At 43.0% G+C, this 16,767-nt stretch overlaps 1 protein-coding gene and 1 long non-coding RNA gene across 2 annotated transcripts in view; one reads left to right on the top strand and one right to left on the bottom strand.

Annotated features, from left to right (window-relative positions):
- RFC1 (replication factor C subunit 1) overlaps nt 1-16,767 on the bottom strand; it is a 622,078-nt gene that overhangs the window by 281,650 nt on the left and 323,661 nt on the right. The window lies entirely within an intron of this gene.
- On the top strand, nt 12,578-16,630 carry LOC138247422 (uncharacterized). Its single transcript, XR_011194502.1, has 2 exons — nt 12,578-12,707; nt 15,307-16,630. It is a non-coding gene; the product is annotated as an uncharacterized lncRNA (long non-coding RNA).

Here is a 16,767-nt window from a genome sequence, read left to right as displayed (position 1 = left end):
GTCCCTCTGCTGACTTCTTTTGAAAACCTGACGCCTGCTAAGCACACTGCACCCGGCCGCGCCTGTGCCGCTGAGGGTGTTTTGTGTGCCTGTGTCCCCCCCAGTGCTCTAAAAAAAAACCTGGTCTGCCCTCCAAAGACGCAGGTACTTACCTGTTGGCAGACCGGAGCACCCCTATTCTCCATAGGTGCCTATGTGTTTTGGGCCCTCTTTTGACCTCCGCACCTGACCGGCCCTGTGTTGCTGGTGCGGTGACTTTGGGGTTGCCTTGAACACCCAACAGTGGGTTGCCTATGCCCAGGAAACTGAACTTGTAAGTGCTTTACTTAGCTGAGAAACTAATCAATACTTCCCACAGGAATTGTTGATTTTTGCACTGTGTCCACTTTTAAAATAGCTTTTTGCCATTTTAATGAAAACTGTGTACAATATTAAATCGATTCAAAGTCTCAACTATTACTATGCAAAGTACCTTTCATTTAATGTACTTACCTGCTAAATGAATCTTGTGGTTCTTAAAATAAATTAACAAAATAATATTTTTCTATATAAAAACCTATTGGCCTGGAGTTATGTCATTGAGTGTGTGTTTTCACTTATTACTTGTGTGTGTACAACAAATGCTTAACACTGCCCTCTGATAAGCCTAACTGCTCAACCACACTATCACAAATAGAGCGTTAGTATTATCTATTATTGCCTCTGTCAAACCTCTTGGGGAACCCCTGGACTCTGTGCACACGATATCTCATTTTCATATAGTATATACAGGACCAGCTTCCTACAGTGAGCATGTGCGTGTGAATGATTATTAGAGTGGGTGAATGTGTGTGAATATCTGAGTGTGTGTGTCTTAGTGTGTATGTGCGAGTTTGCATGGGTTTCTGTATTTGACTATGAATGGTTGGGTGTAAGTGGACAAGACTTTTCAAGTGGCTGAGTGTGACTCAAGTGGGTGGATCAGCGAGTGTGGTTCAATGTATATTGGTGCATGTGGGAGGGCGAATGTGTGCATCTTACTGTGAAGTGAAATTTGTGATGGCAGGTGGGTGTGTGCTTCAGAGTATGAGTGTAAGTGGGTGAATGTGTAAGGGTGAGTGTGGCTGTGTGGTGGGTTTGAATGGGTCAGTGTATTGACAATGACTGAGTGTGAATCTTAGTGGTGGGGGGAAAATGTGTGGAAGAGTGTGAGGGCAAGTCAGTGTATGAGATAATGTACGTGTGTGGGTGAATGAGTGCAGCTGTATATCTCAGTGTTGCTGAGAATGTGTTACATGACTCAGTGAGTTGTACTGTTTAGTGTATGTGACTATGAATGGCAGATTAAGTGGGTAAGCTGTATAGGGAGTACATGGAGGAGAAGGTAAGTTTTGGTGACTGTGCAGATGACTGACAATTGTGAGTTACAGTATGTGGGTTTGTGTACGTAAGGAACCATATGAGGTGTGTTTTAAAAAAAAATTATATTGGATTTTAAAACAAGACTTTGAATTTCGGTATTTCCAAATTCAAAGATTATTTACATTTCTTTTCAAACAATGTTATCTTTTCTAATTTCTCCCTCTGTCCTCGTCATCTGCCACTCTCCCTATTATTCATGCTCTGTTTATGCTCCTTTACATTAAATGTAATTTGCCTCTTTTTAGGTGAAACTCAAAAAACATTTCTAGAATATAGCCTCCTAAACTGAAGCACAATTGCAGCCACATGATCTCTAATTTCATACATAATTGTGAATTTAGCATGCTGTTTTATTGTTTCTTTTTTGTTATTTCTACACCTCTGTGTTCCTGTTTATTTATCTTGTAATCAAATTCTGACCACTGCGACAACTCTTTCCCATCTACCTTTTTTCCATTCTGCAAAACTCACAAGTTTTATTAAATCTGTAACTTTTGAGATGGCAAATTAACAATAATAAAAATAAAAAATAAAAAAGAGCTTCTTCAGCCAATCACATTTCGAGAGCAATTGCCTACACTTTTTAATGTTTAGGTTGCAAGTTTGGATGGGGAAGATATCACTAAGATTCAGTCATTATATGTCCACCCAGCACATATGTCTAACACTTACACCTCTCGCGAAGTACTGAAGGGGATTTCACTAAACCATGAAAAGCAATACTTTCATGGCATGCTTGGTGTAAACTTGTTCAGCGTCTTCTGCCATAGCAGAGAAGAACATTTCTTCACTTAAATGGGAAATATACGTTTCTTGCCCCCCACCCCTTTTCAATGTTGGTTTCAACCTACATCGGTCTGCATTAAACTCACCATGTTTCATTTTTGGTGTCCAATGTTTTGAGCAGCGTACTCAGTTAATTATTCTCAATGGAAATGGTAGCTCTACCATAACTCAAAAGCCACATTCCCCCACTGTTTAACATACATAATTTGAATATTCAATTAAAAAACGGCTGAGGCTTAGTTACAGTTCTGCAGACACAAAGAGAAAAAACCCTCTGAAATAGGCAAGCAATCCACACCATAGCTTGCCCTCCACCATGATTTGATGTTAGTAGATGGCCCTTTTTTAAGTGCCTCTGGCAAATGTGTATACTCAGCATGGCGTGGGGGGGAATCCATAAATGGAAAATTTCAAGTGCTTTTTCAGGTTTGTGTGCGCTGAACCGTAAATATTTTTTAACTGCGGATAGTGCACTGAATTGATATATATATATATATATATATATATCATCCACAGGTCCACCTTGTGGCGCGCAGATTTCAAGCGTGCAAACGTGAGGAAAGGACCGTTCCTCCACAATCTCCAAAACCAACAATTGCAAAACAATTGATTCGTATGTACTCCAGGAGAGTTTTATTGCTTCTATTCAAGAAAAGTGTAAGAAGACACCACTTCTTACACTTTTCTTGAATAGAAGCAATAAAACTCTCCTGGAGTGCATACAAATCAATTGTTTTGCAATTGTTGGTGTTGGAGATATATGGAAAATGTCACTTACCCAGTGTACATCTGTTCGTGGCATTAGTCGCTGCAGATTCACATGCTGTGCACATCCCGCCATCTGGTATTGGGCTCGGAGTGTTACAAGTTGTTTTTCTTCAAAGAAGTCTTTTCGAGTCACGAGACCGAGGGACTCCTCCCATTTCGGCTCCATTGCGCATGGGCATCGACTCCATCTTAGATTGTTTTCCCCCGCAGAGGGTGAGGTAGGAGTTGTGTATGCTAGTAATAGTGCCCATGCAATGGAGTGAAAACGTATGTACATAATGTAGTTTAAAGTAATATATTTACAAATTTACAAATGTTCAAGATCAACTTCTAAACGGCTACAGGCTCCCGGGGAGGCGGGTGGGCGCATGTGAATCTGCAGCGACTAATGCCACGAACAGATGTACACTGGGTAAGTGACATTTTCCGTTCGATGGCATGTGTAGCTGCAGATACACATGCTGTGCATAGACTAGTAAGCAGTTATCTCCCCAAAAGCGGTGGTTCAGCCTGTAGGAGTTGAAGTTGTTTGAAACAATGTTCGTAGTACTGCTTGGCCTACTGTGGCTTGTTGTGCTGTTAGCACATCTACACAGTAGTGTTTCGTAAATGTATGAGGCATAGACCATGTAGCTGCCTTACATATTTCGGTCATTGGAATATTTCCTAGAAAGGCCATGGTAGCACCTTTCTTTCTAGTTGAGTGTGCCTTTGGTGTAATAGGCAGTTCTCTTTTTGCTTTAAGATAACAGGTTTGAATGCACTTAACTATCCATCTAGCAATGCCTTGTTTAGAAACTGGATTTCCTGTATGAGGTTTTTGGAAAGCAATAAATAATTGTTTTGTTTTTCGAACTAGTTTTGTTCTGTCAATGTAGTACATTAACGCTCTTTTGATGTCTAATGTATGTAGTGCTCTTTCAGCTACAGAGTCTGGCTGTGGGAAGAACACTGGTAATTCTACTGTTTGATTTAAGTGGAACAGTGATATGACTTTTGGTAAAAATTTAGGATTTGTCCGTAGAACTACTTTATGCTTGTGTATTTGAATAAATGGTTCTTGTATGGTAAATGCTTGAATCTCACTTACTCTTCTTAAAGATGTGATGGCAATTAAAAATGCAACTTTCCATGTTAAGTATTGCATTTCACAAGAGTGCATGGGCTCAAAAGGTGGACCCATGAGTCGTGTTAAGACAATGTTGACGTTCCATGAAGGAACTGGTGGTGTTCTTGGTGGTATAATTCTCTTTAGACCTTCCATAAATGCTTTTATGACTGGTATCCTAAATAGAGAAGTTGAGTGCGTAATTTGCAGGCAAGCTGAAATTGCTGTAAGATTTATCTTAATGGAAGGAAAAACTAGCTTTGACTTTTGCAGATGTAGTAAGTATCCTACGATGTCTTTGGCAAATGCGTGTAAGGGTTGAATTTGATTATTATGGCAGTAATAAACAAATCTTTTCCACTTATTTGCATAGCAATGTCTAGTGGTAGGTTTCCTAGCTTGTTTTATGACCTCCATACATTCATGTGTAAGGTCTAAGTGTCCGAACTCTAGGACTTCAGGAGCCAGATTGCTAGATTCAGCGATGCTGGATTTGGGCGTCTGATCTGTTGTTTGTGTTGCGTTAACAGATCTGGTATGTTTGGTAGTTTGACATGAGGCACTACTGAGAGATCTAGTAGTGTTGTGTACCAAGGTTGTCTTGCCCATGTTGGCGCTATTAGTATAAGTTTGAGTTTGTTTTGACTCAACTTGTTTACTAGATATGGAAGGAGTGGGAGAGGCGGGAAAAGCGTAAGCAAATATCCCTGACCAACTCATCCATAACGCATTGCCCTGAGACTGATCTTGTGGGTACCTGGATGCGAAGTTTTGGCATTTTGCGTTTTCTTTTGTTGCAAATAGATCTATTTGTGGTGTTCCCCAACTCTGGAAGTAAGTATTCAGTATTTGGGGGTGAATCTCCCATTCGTGGATCTGTTGGTGATCCCGAGAGAGATTGTCTGCTAACTGATTCTGAATTCCTGGAATAAATTGTGCTATTAGGCGAATGTGGTTGTGAATCGCCCAATGCCATATTTTCTGTGCCAGGAGACACAACTGTGTTGAGTGTGTCCCTCCCTGTCTGTTTAGGTAATACATCGTTGTCATGTTGTCTGTTTTGACAAGAATGTGTTTGTGGCTTATTATGGGTTGAAATGCTTTCAGCGCTAGAAATACTGCCAATAGTTCTAAGTGATTTATGTGATACTGTTTTTGGTGAGTGTCTCATTGTCCTTGGATGCTGTATTGATTGAGGTGTGCTCCCCACCCTATCATGGAGGCATCCGTCGTTATTACATATTGTGGCACTGGGTCTTGGAAAGGCCGCCCTTGGTTTAAATTTATACTGTTCCACCATTGAAGCGAGGTGTATGTTTGGCGGTCTACCAACACCAGATCTAGAAGTTGACCCTGTGCCTGTGACCACTGTGATGCTAGGCACTGTTGTAAGGGCCGCATGTGCAACCTTGCGTTTGGGACAATGGCTATGCATGAGGACATCATGCCTAGGAGTTTCATCACCATTTTGACTTGTATTTTTTGTTTTGGATACATGGCCTGTATTACATTGTGAAATGCCTGAACCCTTTGTGGACTTGGAGTGGCAATCCCTTCTGCTGTGTTGATTGACGCCCCTAAGTATTGCTGTGTTTGACACGGTATAAGGTGTGACTTTGTGTAGTTGATTGAGAAACCTAGTTTGTGGAGGGTTTCTATGACATATTTTGTGTGTTGTGAACACTTTTCTAGCGTGTTGGTTTTGATTAACCAATTGTCTAGGTAGGGGAACACATGTATTTGCTGCCTTCTGATATGTGCAGCTACGGCTGCCAGGCACTTTGTAAAAACTCTTGGCGCAGTTGTTATTCCGAATGGCAACACCTTGAATTGGTAATGTATCCCTTGGAATACAAACCTTAAGTACTTTCTGTGTGAAGGATGTATCGGTATATGGAAATATGCATCCTTTAGGTCTAGTGTTGTCATGTAGTCTTGTTGTTTGAGTAGTGGGATTACGTCTTGTAATGTCACCATGTGAAAGTGATCTGATTTGATGTAGGTATTTAATGTTCGGAGATCTAATATAGGTCTCAGACTCTTGTCTTTTTTGGGTATGAGAAAGTACAGAGAGTAAACTCCTGTTCCTTTCTGGTGTTTTGGTACTAATTCTATTGCTTCTTTTAACAGCAATGCCTGAACCTCTAGTCCTAGAAGATCTATATGTTGTTTTGACATATTGTGTGTTTTCGGTGGGACGTTTGGAGGGAATTTGAGAAATTCTATGCAATAACCATGCTGGATAATTGCTAGGACCTAAGTGTCTGTTGTTATTTCCTCCCAATGTTTGTAAAATTTGGTTAGTCTCCCCCCCACAGATGTTATGTGTTGGGGATGTGTGACTTGGGAGTCACTGCTTGTTTTGAGGAGTTTTGGGACTTTGGAACTTTCCTCTATTCTTTTGGAATTGTCCCCCTCTATATTGTCCCCGAAAACTTCCCCGCTGATACTGGCTCTGGTAAGTGGGTCTTGTTTGTGAGGTTGTGGGTTCTGTGCTTTGTCCTCGAAACCCCCCGCTAAACTGTGTTTTTCGAAATGTGCCTCTGCCCTGTGGGGAGTAGAGTGCGCCCATGGCTTTGGCCGTGTCAGTGTCTTTTTTAAGTTTTCCGGCCCAAACAACTGCTGTCCGTTGAATGGCATATTCAGCACAGCTTGCTGTATTTCTGGTTTAAATCCTGATGTACGCAGCCATGCATGTCTCCTTATTGTAACTGCTGTGTTGACAGTTCTAGCAGCTGTGTCTGCAGCATCCATTGCTGACCGTATCTGATTGTTGGAGATACTCTGTCCTTCTTCTACTACCTGCTGCGCTCTCTTTTGGAACTCCTTGGGCAAATGTTCTATAAAGTGTTGCATTTTGTCCCAATGGGCCCCATCGTATCTGGCCAACAAAGCCTGTGAATTGGCAATACGCCACTGGTTTGCTGCCTGTGCCACCACCCTTTTGCCTGCTGCGTCGAATTTTCAACTTTCTTTATCTGGAGGTGGTGCATCTCCTGAAGTATGTGAGTTCGCTCTTTTGCGCACTGCCCCTACTACAACTGAGTCCGGTGTTAGCTGTTGTGTGATGTACACGGGGTCTGTTGGTGGCGGTTTATATTTTTTCTCCACTCTTGGAGTAATGGCCCTTCCTTTTCCAGGCTCTTCAAACACTTGTTTGGAGTGTTTTAGCATTCCGGGTAGCATAGGAAGACTGATACTGGCTGTGTGTGGACGACAGTGAGTTAAAAAGAAAGTCGTCTTCAATGGGCTCAGCATGCAGGCTGACATTATGAAATGCCGCTGCTCTCGACACCACCTGTGCGTAGGCTGTACTATCCTCTGGTGGCGACGGTCTAGCTGGATAACATTCAGGACTATTATCTGACACTGGTGCGTCATAAAGGTCCCATGCGTCAGGGTCATCTTGACTCATTCCTGTATGAGTTGGGGATTGCATCATTGGTGGAGTGGCTACCGGTGATGGTGGCGGAGAGCATTGTGGAGATGGTGGTGGGGTTACTTGTTTAGCCACCTTTGCCTGTTGCTGCTTGTCTTTTTCCTGAAAGGCAACTTTGCGTTTCATTTTAATCGGAGGGAGAGTACTGATCTTCCCTGTTTCTTTTTGGATATGGAGCCTTCTTTGTGTATAGTCTGGCTCTATTGTTTCCAATTCCTGTCCAAATCTATGGGGGTTATTCTAACTTTGGAGGAGGTGTTAATCCGTCCCAAAAGTGACGGAAAAGTGACGGATTTACCACCAGCCGTATTACGAGTCCATTATATCCTATGGAACTCGTAATACGGCTGGTGGTATATCCGTCACTTTTGGGACGGATTAACACTCCTCCAAAGTTAGAATAACCCCCTATGTGTCTTCATTTGTGTGGACAGTCCTTGTTCCTCAGTGTAGGAACTTTTTTTCGGTTCTGATGCCGGATGTTTCGGTATCGAAACCTTTTCGGCTGCTTTTTTCGGTTCCGACGAAACCTTCTTTACTTTCGGCGTCGTGGTCTCTCGGTGCCGACCCATTTCAGTGCCGCTATCTCGGTGCCGAACCTGCTCGGAGCCACTATCTCGAGCCCGAGATTGCTGTGTGGCGATATCTCGACCGGAGTCGGATGACTTCGCCCCCAGCGTGCCCTTTTTCGGTGCCGATGATCGGTCACCTATTTTTCGGGTTAAGCCATGGCCTGTTGGCGGTGGCGTCCCCTGGGCTTTAGTGGTTTTTTCGTGAGTTTTGTGTTTCGACGTCTTACTCACGGTTTTCGGCGTTTCTTCGGGATCGATCTCATCCGAGTCCGATTCCTGGATGGAGAATGTTTCTTCCTCCTCCTCGAAACGCTCTTGTCCTGTCGGCGCCGACGCCATTTGCAGTCTCCTTGCTCTTCGGTCTCTTAGTGTCTCCCTGGACCGAAACGCTCGACAGGCTTCACAAGTATCTTCCTTGTGTTCCGGCGACAAACACAAGTTACAGACCAGATGCTGATCTGTATATGGATACTTGTTATGGCATTTTGGGCAGAAGCGGAATGGGGTCCGTTCCATCAGCCTTGAAGAGACACGTGGCCGGGCTGACCAGGCCCCGACGGGGGGGATTGGAAAAAACCCCAAAGGGCCACCGGAGCTCTTCAAAAGTCGGTGTCGATCTGTTGTAACTAACCAGATACCGAACGCAAACAATACCGACGATTTTTCCGAGATTCTAACTAACTTTCAGACCCGAAACACAGAGCGAAAAGGAACACGTCCGAACCCGATGGCGGAAAAAAAAAACAATCTAAGATGGAGTCGACGCCCATGCGCAATGGAGCCGAAATGGGAGGAGTCCCTCGGTCTCGTGACTCGAAAAGACTTCTTCGAAGAAAAACAACTTGTAACACTCCGAGCCCAACAGCAGATGGCGGGATGTGCACAGCATGTGTATCTGCAGCTACACATGCCATTGAACATATATATATATGTGTGTTTTTTTAAATGATATGCTGCTCTCACTTGCACATACTCATTCTGTAGTGCTGAAGAACTACTGTAACAGGTAATTAACTTTTTTCTTCATCAGCACTGGATCATATGACTGAATACAGACTACAAGAGAAGACAATAAGAAAAATGTTACTTACCTTGTAACCATCTGTTCATGGCCTATATTGCTGTATCATAGCATATATTTCTGCAGATTCACATGCTGTGCATCTTTCCTCCATCTAGGGTTGTGCCCGGATGTGTACAACTTGTTTTTCTTTGAATAAAGTTTTTCCGAGTCACCGGATCTAGTGACTCCACCTATTAGTGGTATTGCGCATGAGCATCAGCTCCAAAAAGTTAGTTTTTTTTTCTCCACCGTTGGGTTCAGATGTGTTTCTGTGAGCTCCGGTAAGACAGCCTGGCCAACTCTTTGCTGTTGTCAAGCCAGAACATCTACACAGTAGTGTTTAGTAAAGGTATGAGGGGTAGACCAAGTAGCTGCTTTACAGATATCAGCTAATGGCATATTACTTAAGAAAGCCATAGAAGCCCTTTTCTTTTGAGTAGAATGAGGTCTGGGAGGGACGGCCAGGGTTATATTTGCTTTGGTGTAATACGTTTGTATACACTTGAACAACCATCTTGCAATCCCTGCCTTAGAGATGGTGTTTGCAGTATGAAACAAATAACTGTTGAGTCTCACAGAAGGGGTTCGTCCTGTCAATGAGATTGAGGATGGGCCTGAGAAAGCCGCCTTTCTTTTGGATAAGAAACAAAGAGTGAGCATACACCCTTTCCATGGTGTTGATGTGTAACTGGTTCTCTGGCTCCTTTGTTCAGGAGGGCTTGTACCTCTTCATAAAAGAGGTGCAGGTGTGCTTCTGACAATGTGAGTTGGGGGGAATGTTTGGTGGTGTTTGTATGAGTTTTAGCCAATACCCTCACCCATGCCATATGATGTCTAGAAACCAATGTCTGATGTTATTTCCGATCGGCAGCGCAAAAACACCTGCAATCTTCCCACAACAGATGTTTTACGATTGGGGGAAGCCGAAGGGCGTCACTGTTTTGCAGGGGTTGGCCATTTTGGGGCTGCACCTTTACCTCTACCCTTGAATTTCAATTGGAGAGCTCACAAGCATTTAAATACAGTTATGCCATGCCTTAGCAGCTAATGTTACAAAGAAGGCTCTCCTAGTGGACACATCCCCAGGGTGGGAAGAGTGCTTTCAGACTTGTGTTCAATGATGGAGAAATATGTATACCTTAGAAGAGGACGCCTGACAAAAATGGGACAGAATCTGCCGGCCGTTGAATGCCACTAAGGATGTGCTTTGATAGGAACTTTTAAATACTGTCATGTGCACGGCATGGAGGGAGGGGCTATTGTTTTCTGTAGTGTGTGTAGACAATGTGCGCATGCAGCTGATGGATTCTTTGCAAATGAAAATTATACAAAAAAAAGATTTAAAAAACAGAATAACTTGAACTTTGTCTCTGAAGAAACAAATATAGATATTTAATTGACAAACCCTGCATTCCACCGCCTTGTCAAGCAGAAGTTATACACAAAAGGAAGACTGGCTACCATGAAAGATGTTGGAATAAGGACAAGTGAAAATGATCTGGAGGTGATTTCATCAATGATGCGAGAACTGTGTTCAGCTTTCACTTTGGAGAAATATTAGTTACCAGGGGAAATAATTGAAACAAAAGCTTCACAAACTCTTTTTATTCTCAGAGAGACTAATGAGATTATTGACAATCTGTTTCTACGTGACTGGCAACTGCAACCAAACAAACTCTGGCATATGAATAACTCAATCTCATTTGTGACAGATGGAAAAGAAATGGTGAAAAAAAGAGAGGAGGAGTTTTCAAAGGATCCAGCTTCTTGGAGTGAGTCCAAAGTAAATATCTTTTCCACTTCATATTATGTGGCTTAAGGGTGAATGGTGCCCTCGAGGCTTGAATTGTTTTATAGCAATAAACAGGAATGTTCAAAGTACCAAGTTCTTGGTCCTAAGGAGCACAGCTATTACATGCAGGGAGTGTGGGTTGTGTTGCAGAAAGTTGACGAGTCAGCAAAAGAAAATCCAATTTGAACTGCAGTGGCATTTGTTTTGATCTTTTCAACAGCTCTGAAAAACAGAAATGTCTCGACCACATTGGTGAAAATAAAATTACTTTGTAGAACTCCTATCTTCAATTCAATTTCCCCTTCCAGTTGACCGAAAATGCCTCTCCCTTGGACCCCGGACATTTCCTCTTGAAATGGCAAAATTTCTAATTCCGATTTGTTACAAACATGCTAATCTGGAGTTCCACATCGACTGAAGATGAGATGCAACTGTTTGCTGTCTAGAAAACAGGTGTCAGACTCTTCGATTTGCCATCTTATGCATCCTCACACCTTTTCTGGATTACCAGTAAATTTTCCACAGTCCGGTCCATCTTATGTTCTATAGCCCAGAACCAGAGACTCTGAGCTATATGTGGTATATACTGTTTCTTGCAAATGTAATCGTCATTATGTTGGTAGCACAATTCGTCCATTAAGAACGAGGATTGGAGAACATGCGAGGGCACTTGCACATGAAGATTATAGATACCCATTGATAGCACACATCATGTCTTGTGAGTTGCAAGGATCACGTAAATCTTTCGAATTCTTTGGCATTGACCACATGGTAATTGACCCAAGGGGGGCAACAGGGAGTTGGCGTTAAGAAGAAGAGAGGCATTATGGATATTACTTTCGAGAGCTGTAGAAACGGGTCTCAACACAGACAGGGAACTTGAATATTTTTTTAGGTGATTAGGATGAGCAATGCATAATATCAGATACTGTAATTGATAGGAGCATCTGAGGTGCTCCGAACTATCCAATATTCAGTATATGTATTGGATAGGCTTGATTTCTTTCTGTATAGATAGTTTTGTTCAATAATCTAACGTGTACCTCTTGAGCATGATGAATATTGATTAATGTGTGACATGCACTTGTAAGCACTTGCTCATTATGAATCATTGCAATATGGCAACAAAATGTAAAAAAAAACCTAGATTCTGTGATTCTGTAAAGAATATTATACAATATGTTGTTTTTTGCACATGGTAACCATGATTTGAATTTTGTCTCTTTGAATATTTGGCACGTCCATTACTTTGCTATCTTTCCTAGTGAAAAATTAACATTGTTCACATAGAGGCTATGTACTTTAGTCTCTTGAATTCACTGATAATTTGTGCACATTACTAGAAGTTTGGGATTTCATAAATTCACACTTTACACTGATCTGTAACAAGGTTTTCTGTCTCTTTGTCAAGTAACCTTTCTTTTAATACTGGTGCTTTGTGACTAATATGATTGGGTGATCCTTTCCTCTTTGCACTTGGTATGTATAATTTGATTATTTGCCTCAAGGAGTTTCCTCTCAACAGGATTGCGTGACTTTTACCCCTAACATGGCTGCCGTGATCTTAGTCCCTTCTTTATTTTCATGGGGTCACACTCGCGTCTAGCGCGATATTTGATAGGACTGGACGAGCGTTCAGTCCGTCTTTCTTTATTACTAGTGGGAATACCAATGGAGACGGGAAGATAGACGGATCAGCCTGACGCGTACACGAGCCCGGCTTATAGCTTTTCGGATCAAACTTTGTTACCGTATATAGGAACCGGAGGAATTATTGGGTAAGTGTCACTATTAAGTGATGCATTTTGAAAATATGAAGCACCTGGGATGACTTGAATGTAAATTGAACACTCGTGTGGGAAGCGAGTGTTCCTGTTAACGCTGCTGACATGTTTCATGAACAACTGTAGTGCGGTGTGATTACTAGACATGGGGTGCCAGAAGTTTGGGTTGGTCAGAATTAGTTGAGACATAGGGTGAATTCCTTAGTATGTGTTGTTGCTTTTGATTGACAGATGCTATATATACACCAGGACAGGCTGGTTTAGCAAACAGAATACATTCGGACACAATAGCAAAGAGCTTACATCTTCATTAATTGAATTTAGTCAACAGTACGTTATCAACAATACATAGGTAAGGAATGGTTTTGGTATTTGATTTCAACACCTGGGTACACTAGAGGATTACTATGGTTTGAGGTCACCCCATGGTTTTTTAGAGTGTGGCTAAGTAATTTTTGATATTCTTACATTGGACAGTTAGATTGTATTCTCACATTTTCTGCACTAACATCACAATTTTCTAATTACTCAATGATGCACAGAGTCAGGAGGGGATACTAATTCACAGTGTAACAATGTGGCATTAACAAGCTTGAGCATACGTGTTCTTGAATTGGGGTAAAAAAAATATCTATCCCACCCTCTGGTGAATTGGTGGTAGATCTTAATTTACTGTCATATTCTTGATTGACTCAGACCTAATTGACCGGAACTTATACAATTGCAGCCCTGACGAAGTCACTGGGGGAACCCCGGACGAAACACGTGTTGGCTGCGAGGTTGGATGCGAGTTTGACACATATGGTGAGGATCAAATTGGAGGACACGTGTGGAAAACATGTGAGGATCAATTTGGATAACACAAGTGGAGAACATTGTCGAGCATAGACTCAATAATTTGGGTCTTGGAGATTTGATCACTAAATAGATCGGAACAATATACATGACGATTCTTTTTGATCTTCATTGAACTGGATTTGGACTAATATTTCATCACAGGACATTGAAATATCTGTTTAGTTTATTTGTATCTCATTTTTGATTTGACTTTCCAGTAATATACGTTTGAGGTTTTGGTTCTAGAATACTGACTTTGTCATTGTTGTGTGATTGCAGGAGTGCCTCTTGTTGTTCACGTCTTCCGTGATTAAACATATGTCATCTGTATCTGCAATGGAGGCTGTTTCCGGGGTGTCGTTGGCTCTGAATCCTGATTGAAAAGGAGGTTGGTCGCAAGGTAGCCAGCGAGGCGTGTGTTGAGCAATTTGTCCAGGACTTTGGCAGGGTATGTCAGGAGAGGGATGGGCCTGTAGTTAGCCGTGGTCATCAGGTCGACCAAAGATTTCTTAAAGATAGGTAGCATAGGGGAATGTTTCCATGTGTCCTGGAAGGTGATAGCTGAGAGCAATAGGTTGAGTATTGAGGTCACCGTAGAGATGTGTGGTGGGTGAGGGGTGGGAGTCATTTTGCAAAGATGCACAGTGAGCAGAGATCTAAGAGAGCTCTAGACTGGATGGAGTGCCTAGTGTTCACTGGTGGAAATTTCTGCTCAGCATGGTAGATGGGGGCCTGGCGTGGAGCTGACAGTGGAAATCAGGTGGCTGGGGGATGCGGGATCTGGTTGGGGATGAAGATGTTGCAGACGGCCTGATTTTTTCCAGGAAGTGAACAGTTTGTTGAATAGGTTCTGAGATGAGATGAGATGATGACCAGGGAACTGCCATGTGAACCCCTGTACAATAGCGAAGATCTCTTTGGCAGAGTTCCCACTGCTTTGTATACACAATTTGGTGGTTTTGTGGATGTTCATTAGTGGCTTCATGAGTGAGGCACCATTGTCCTTAAAGATGCTTGCAATAGCCTTTATTAAACTGGAGGTCTTCGGTGTACCAAATGCCAATGGGATATGGTCAGAGGTCTGGAGTTGGTTTGGATCAGAGCCAGGGATACTGTGCACAGGGTTATCTCATTGTTGAAAATGGGAAACACCGTGGGTGAGACTGGTGGGTGCTGCGAGCGAGGAGTTTAAAGATTCAATTATCTCCTGCGATTTTCTTCCACTGCAGGGCTGGAAGTTAGAGCGTTTAAGCTGGTTGGAGAGTTGGATTTTGAATTTAATGAGGTACTGGTTAGAGGAGTTGGGGTGTTCACCACGAGGATGGGGAAGTTGGTGAAAATGGGGTGGAGGTGGTGTCCCGCCACATGACAGGTGTAAGTAGAGAGTGCCACCTACAGTGGAAGTATCCAGTTGTTGGTTCTGGCCGAGGTGATGGTGCAGTTGCTGTTTTCTCTGTGAATGACTATATATCCACCTCCCGGTTTTTTGGCCCTGCTGTACTTGGTAATTTTGTAGCCTAGTAGAAGGTGCTGCCTGGCCTGACCACCTTACCTTCTGGCAGTACCCGGTCCTATGACGAAGCCTCGCCTTTTTGAATCACCAATTTGCTCCTCTAAGGCCCCCAGCCTCCCTTGCATTTGTGCCTTTTGAGTTCTTTTTTGCTTTGTTGGACTCCTTTTGTGAACGTTTACACCATTGGCTTTGTTTTCTCTGCTTGTTTGTCCATTCACATTATCACTCTCTCTTTCTTATTAGGTCTGCCCTCAACTTCCATACCTGAAGAGGAATATTGCAAAAGTCTTTGAGGGGTGTGGAGGCTCAGGAGACACCATTATTTATTGAAGAGGAACTTTAGAAGAAACAAACAACTTTTGTGAAGGCTAAAGGTACAGTTACAACTGACTGAGAAGTTGTTAATAAATGACAGACTTATCGGAATGTGGGTTTGCCAGTGCTGCAGACACAAAAGACACAGTCCTCAAGGCAATCAATAGTGCTGATGATGGCACAGTCACTGGAAATTCTGGCACACCCATCGACATTGTAGTTGACGGACAGGCCAGCACTTCAAATACTGCCTCAGAATTAGAGGACAGGACTGCTATGTTTTGGCTTCCATCAATGGCAAACTCTCTAAGGGATCTTCTGCATCTTGAAGCTCCAGCCCCCAGCACTCCACCCTGCGACGCACTGCTCCCTGAGTGGTTCCCCTGCGGTGTGGGACTCCTTTTCGTGGTGCTGCTTGGGCTCCTCCTTTGACTTTTGTGTCCCCGCCCTGTTGGACTCCTGTGGGTGCTGCCTGTACTTCTGTGGGCTCTCTGAGTCACTTAGGCCCCCCTCTGACTCTCCCTCCTGGGTAGAGTCCACCTGGTCCTGCCTGGTCCCCGGCAGCACCACTTTCCGCCAACCGAGAGTTTTGCGTGTGCCAGGGCTTGTTGGTGGGAACCGAAGATGCAAACCCAACAGTAATCTTCTTTCCAGCATGGGACATCGCCTGCATCCTCCAGGAACTCTACTCTTCTAGGGTGCAGTGCTGACTCTCCTTGATCCCCGCTGACTCATCTCTTGCACTCCCAGTCTGGTGGGTAGGGGCACCTGCCCTTCCTGGACTCTGCTGTGCTTGTTGGACTTGGTCTCCTTCCACAGGTCATCTTGTCCAGGAATCCACTGTTGGTGTCTTGCAGTCTCTTCTGGGCTTTGCATTATTATTATTCTTTTCTAAGTGGGTGTTCTGGGGAATTTACAGTGATTTACTCCCGCTTTCATTGGGGGGTGTTGTGGTACTTACCTTTGGGCTTTCCTAGTACTCTCAGCTCCCCTCTACACACTCCACTTACCTAGGTGGGGACCGACTCACATTCCACTTTTTTTAGTATAGTATATCATTTGTGCTCCCCCAAGGGCCATTACTCTCTATTGTGATTTTCACTATATTGCACTATTTGTTAACTGTTTTATGCCTATTTCTGCATACTAGTGTATATAATTTGTGTATTACTTAACTCATCTAAGGGAGTATAGACTCTATGGTGTTTTTGGTAATTGTGTCACCAAAATAAAGTACCTTTATGTTTTGTAACACTGAGTGTTTTCTTTCATGTGTGTGACTACAGTGGTATTGCATGGGCTTTACATGTCTCCTAGATAAGCCTTGGCTGCACATCCACAGCTACCTCTAGAGAGCCTGGCTTCTAGACACTGACTAAACTACACCAA

The sequence above is a fragment of the Pleurodeles waltl genome, chromosome 1_2, assembly GCF_031143425.1.
Source record: "Pleurodeles waltl isolate 20211129_DDA chromosome 1_2, aPleWal1.hap1.20221129, whole genome shotgun sequence".
Classification (NCBI taxonomy): domain Eukaryota; kingdom Metazoa; phylum Chordata; class Amphibia; order Caudata; family Salamandridae; genus Pleurodeles; species Pleurodeles waltl.
This window is presented reverse-complemented; position numbering and strand designations above follow the sequence as displayed.